This window comes from Apium graveolens, chromosome 8, assembly GCF_009905375.1.
Source record: "Apium graveolens cultivar Ventura chromosome 8, ASM990537v1, whole genome shotgun sequence".
Classification (NCBI taxonomy): Eukaryota; Viridiplantae; Streptophyta; class Magnoliopsida; order Apiales; family Apiaceae; genus Apium; species Apium graveolens.
Genome location: NC_133654.1, coordinates 99,540,124 through 99,546,160, shown reverse-complemented (window position 1 = coordinate 99,546,160; position 6,037 = coordinate 99,540,124). Strand labels below are relative to the sequence as shown.

General features: G+C 35.7%; 1 non-coding gene across 1 annotated transcript; it reads right to left on the bottom strand.

Moving 5' to 3' along the window:
• Window positions 1–5,649: 5,649 nt before the first annotated feature.
• LOC141681309 (small nucleolar RNA R71) lies at window positions 5,650–5,756 on the bottom strand. Its single transcript, XR_012558749.1, has one exon. It is a non-coding gene; the product is annotated as a small nucleolar RNA R71 (small nucleolar RNA).
• Between the last annotated feature and the right edge of the window lie 281 nt (window positions 5,757–6,037).

Genomic DNA, 6,037 nt, shown 5'->3' with positions numbered 1-6,037 from the left:
ATGAGCATCTAGTATGCTCCTGAGTGATAGTGCAGAAGACATAACGTACAAAGTAAATCTGTAAATGATAAACACATAACAACACTTAGCAAATATTCGATTTCATTTAAAAATACTATATGAATCGGGTCTTTATTCATAAGTGGCTCCCACTAGTTTATCTAATTTATTCAACCCTCTACGTGAAAAATTAAACATTCATAATACTAGTGGGAATAGGGATCCTACATTCCATTACACAACCCCGGCTGTGGCATGAAACGCCATGTAATGTTCAATAGGCAGACAACTCTTGTCAATTACATCTTATGTTATTTCCTAATCAAACTTTAGCCTCTTGAATAATTGAGTCACGGCTGTGGCATGACAAACTCAATATTCTAAGTCAAGTCAAACCCAACATTCCGTACAAATGAATCAGTCCCCAAAGGCCCACGGCTGTGGCACGTAACGACCTTTAGATTCTTATTCAATGTACACATCTCTATATTATAGACAAGTATTTCTTATTTCGAAATCAAAGCCCTCGGCTGTGGCACGAAACGACAATGATTCAAAAATAAGAACTACTTTCTATCATGTTGGAAGGCTATGACCGACACAAACCCGTTGTGTCATTGGCCAATTACTACTTGATATTATTTAATTTTAGAGGGATTATATTATGTTACAATCATAATCATATTATAAAGAGATTCTTCCTTTTAAATTAAATATTTCAAATCAATAATCAATAATCAGACGATTCCCAGATCAGGTGGAGCATTGTCAAGAGGCGTCACTTAATAACTCTTTCTTACAGATAAAAATCTGTTGTTGACAGAATCATCCTTTCTCTCATATCGAAAATTCATATTCAATTACGTGTTTCACAAACACAAGAATCTCATGATTGTATTCATAATATTATTCTTAAGGTTATGAAACAATTTCACTATACTAGGTTGTCTAACAAACGCCTTATGTTTATTTAAGTTCACCTAAATCTATCATCGCATGATAAACTAAGCATATATCACATATATCAACATGAATAAACATCAAGGTAGGCATGTTATGTCATCTAGCATATTGGTCTAAGCAATATACATCTCTATGTATCACATGAAGTATTTAAAAGCAATTTAAACAGTTAAAAACAGCTTAAAAACACTTCTGTTAGCTATAAACAATTCGAAATAATTTCATAAAATATCATATAATATACCATTAGAAGCGTCTCGAAAAGACGAATCCAACGGCACCAAAATCGCCCAATTCTGAGCTGCCACGCGCCCGCACGCGCCAAAACAATTTCCCCACGCGCGCCCACGCGCCACGCGCCTGACAGCGCGTGTCTGAGTTTCCTACACGCGCCACACGCGCTCCACGCGCCCTAACCCCTATGCTGACGTCAGCATGACGTCATCTGATGACGTCAGCATGACGTCAGCACGTCGTCACCAGAGCGTGTCTTCCACGCGCCGCGCGTGGCACGCCAGCGCTTGAGCCCCACGCGCGCGTGGTCGACGCGCGGTCCTCCGTCCTTTTTCAGTCAGCCGCCTTTTCTCTCTCCCTCGGTTTGCGTGCTGCCTGACAGATCTGATCTCTGTTTGCCTTTTACTTTTCGTGCAACACAGAATTTCACAGCAGATGCATATGATAGATATATACATACAAACAATTATATATATATGATTATTTAATACAACTTCAAAATTTCATAATAAAAAATCTATACATCCTAAAATTATGAAAAAAATACCCAGACGATCTACAACACTTGTAGAACCCAGATCAACATTCAAAATTATTCTGAGAAACGATTTCTCATCAGATAAAATTAAACCATGATATAACTTGTAAAAATCATAATTAATTCATACAAGCACATAAAATTCTGAAATTTTTACCACAGATCTATATGCATACAACCTACGCTCTGATATGATTGTAGGATTTTTAATGCAGCGGGGCATGGTAAAACACTTTTACACATATAAAATCCAAATAAAAGCATATAAATCGTGAATAAAAATTCGAGGGATCGAATCTAACCTTTTAAAAATAATTCGGAGACAACGATCAGAGATCCTTAGCAGTTGCTCCTCAAGTGTGAAGCACTCCACCGGTATCCACCAAGAAAATGACTTTTAGGAGGAGGAGGAGGTGGAGAGAATTTGGTTTTCTGAAACTTTTGGGTTTCTCAGGTTGGAATAAAAATAGGGTCTATAATAGTGTATTTATAGGCAAAATTTTCAGCTGAAATTTTCCCATAAATATTATTATTATTATCCCATTTATTATTCTCATTAATAATTAAAACACCTTATAATTATTAATCCTTTTTCTAAACACTTTAGAAATAATTCTCTTTCTTGATTTAATTTCCAAAAATTAAATCCTTAATTAATAATATTAAGAACTTTTCTTAATTAATTTATAATCAATTAAATCTCATTTAATCAATTATTAAATTTGCCAATTAATTATTTATTTCACAAATAAATAATTATTAGCCATTATTAATTAATTCCTCCACCATAAAATCATTCTCTTTTTATGGTGTGACCCTGTAGGTTCAATATTAAGTCGGTAGTAGAAATAAATAATAATAAAACTATTTTATCATTATTTATATAAATTCTCTAATTTATTAAATATGATTAATTAATTAATCACATTTATTCTACATCGTGAGTGATGCTTCTCAACATATCGCGACTATCCGGATAATATGAATTCACTGCTTAGAATACCAAGAACCTGTCAGTGAATAGTTACCGTACAATAAACTCCTTCTACCCTACAATGTCCCGATTAAATACAAGGCATGGATCTCGTGTCAAGCCTATCTAATTTAATCACTTGCTTACCATTTATTATGCGTAGTTCTATGCAAATTAGAAACTCCTTTCTAATTTCATTTACTCTAGCCAGAGATTCCTGAACTAGCATAAGTGGATCAGCCTTGAACATTCGCTTCCTACACTGGAAGGGGTAGATCCTTTATTGATTATACACTATCTTCGTGTACAAATTCCTATACCCAGAAGAGCCCTAATAATTGTCCCTGGAGACTAAGAACTAAACCAAAGCATAGTTCAGTGTACACAAGATGACTATGATGACCTCAAGTCTAAGGATACTTGTACAACTATTACTAGGTGAACAACTGCTGACACGTGAGTGAACTCCATCAGTTGTTCAGCTGTGCGAGTCATGTTCAGTGAACTTATTCTATAATAAGCACCTACATACTAGCTATAGTGTCACCACACAAATGTCTATGAGAACAGACATCCTTCATAATGAAGCAAGCATAGTATGTACCGATCTTTGCGGATTATTAATTACCAGTTAGTAATCCTATGACCAGGAACTATTTAAGTTTAGAGTTATCATCTTTTTAGGTCTCACTATTATGATCTCATCATAATCCATAAAAAGCTTTACTCTAAACTATGGTATATCTTATTTAAACACTTAAATAGATAAAGCCCGTAATAAAAACAAAACAAGTCTTTATTAATATCAATGAAATCAAAACAAATTACATAAAAGTTATTCCTAAATCCTAATACATGATTGGACTTAGGACATATTCCTTTCAATAGTGTGTTTTGATTTAAGTGATGAAAAATAGACACTCCATTTTACAGCCTTTGGTAGTTTAGTCTCATTTCCTGATGCTCCCCCTGCACTTGTTGATAAATGGATTTTATATCCATTTAGAACGCTTCATATCAACTTAAGTTGATGACTTGATCTCAAATATGTGGTGTTTTTGATGCATTTTTGTTGAGTTTTTGCAGAGCTATAACTAGAGGCAGGAATGGACTTTTCTATGCTTCTATGATGGAATAAGATCAAGAAATGAAGGGCGAAAGCTTGCCAGAGGAGCAGAGTGAGAAATAAAGAAAGCAGTTTTTTTAGCATAAGTCAAGCGCGACCGCCCTCTACCTTGGTGCGCCCGCGCTACTGGAACAGAAGGCTAGCACGCCCGCGCTCAGTCCTGGAGCGCCCGCGCTAGGTCGTGTAGACATAAATCCTGTTTTTATTCAGATTGGAAGTTTCGTGCGGTCAGAGTAATCTAGAAGTATAAATACCATAAGATATCAATCAGAAGGACGGAACAGAAGGGTGAACAACAAGTGGAGAGCACAAGACGACTAAGAAGAAGAAGATCTAGTTCTACATCTTATTATTGCATTCTTCTAATTAGGTGATACTTTGGATGCTCATTTCGGATTTTTTTCTAAACCTTAATACTTTAATATTCTCTTGTAGTATTTAGAATCTTTTTACTATCATGTTTTCATCAGAACTCATGATGACGAGCCGTTTGATTATGAACTAATCGTTATCATGGGATTCTAATGGATTTATTTATAGAGTTTAGTAGTTGATTTCCTTAAAGTTTGTAGTGTGTCATGAATTATTGATTTCCTCGTATGGTTGTGCTTAATCTTCTTCGATGCGTAGCTAACATCTAAGTTGTGTTGTTAATCTCTATTGAATGCGAAAGTGGATATATGGGTTTAGAACTTGCCATGCTATCATAGGTTTATGGATGTTTTAACATGCATGATTCATAGTGTAGTTTTAACCATCTTACCCTGCCCTATGTGATCTCAATGGATAACTTGCTCTTAAACCGTTATGTTTTCAAATCTTATAGACATATAAGGTCTAAACATAATTGGTGTCTGCCAGCCTCTTTCTAATTTATGGATGCAGAGTGGTAGGGATACGTATATTGAAAGATAGCGTGTACTAATTTCGTGTTGTCTGATTATTATCATAACCGTCACATACTATCATGAAAGGCATAAACTCTGAATGAAGTATTTAATGAAGTTGGAATCCCATGTTTAATTTCATATAAGTAACTTGATTTTAATCTCTTAGTTAATTCATTCTAGCATAATTACTTTTAGATAATTAAACTCAATTTGATACTTGTCTAGCAGTGAATAATAATCATACATTGTTGCATAAATGCACAATCTGAATTAAACCAATCTCTGTTGGAAGGAACAAAACTTAATCTTATACTACTTGTGACTGCGTATGCTTGCGTGTTTTTGTGCGAACAAGTTTTTGGCGTTGTTTCCGGGGATCGGTGTTAAATTTAGTTTATGTGCTTGTCATCAGTGGTCGTTAAAGTTCATTGACTCAGATTATTTCTCTTACCAATTTTACTTTGCTTGTGTGTTTCAGGTATTCGAGCGAGCGTGTATGCGAAAACATTCTCAATCTCATAAGGACACACTAGAAGAAGTAGAAACGGAAGTGATCATTATAATGGGGGAACCAGCAGTAGAAACGAAACCATTGAAAGATTATTCTCCACCGAAAATCAGTGACATTCAGTCTAGAATTGTCAGACCAGCCATTGTAGCTAATACCTTTGAAATCAAGCCTGGCATGATTCAAATGGTACAGAATTCAGTCCAGTTTGGGGGGGCTCCAATGGAAGATCCCAATATGCACACCTTCAAGTTCAACGGTGTTTTGGAAGATGCTATGAAACTGAGACTTTTCCCATTTTCTCTAAGGGATAAAGCTAAATGCTGATTTCACTTTCTACCAGCAGTATCTATTGCGACATGGGAGGATCTTGCTCAGAAATTTCTTACTAAATTATTTCCTAAGGCAAAAATAGCTACAATCAGGAATGCTCTTACTCAATTTGCATAACAATCGGGAGAATCTTTATGTGAAGCTTGGGAGCGCTACAAGGAGATGCTTAGGAAGTGTCATCATTTTGGAATTCCTGATTGGATGGTAATCAGTTGCTTCTATTATGGGTTGGGAGCATAGTCGAGACCCATTCTAGATGCAGCATTAGGTGGAGCCTTATGGGCTAAGAGCTATGAGGAAGCTTATGAGCTAATTGAAATGATTGCTACTAATGAATATCAGAACCAAACTCAGAGACTACCACAAGGCAAGGTAGCAGGAATTCTGAAGGTGAATACAACTACGGCTATAGCGGCTCAGCTAAAGGCGTTGACTATGAAAGTGAATTATCTGCCTAACTATGGAGTTCATC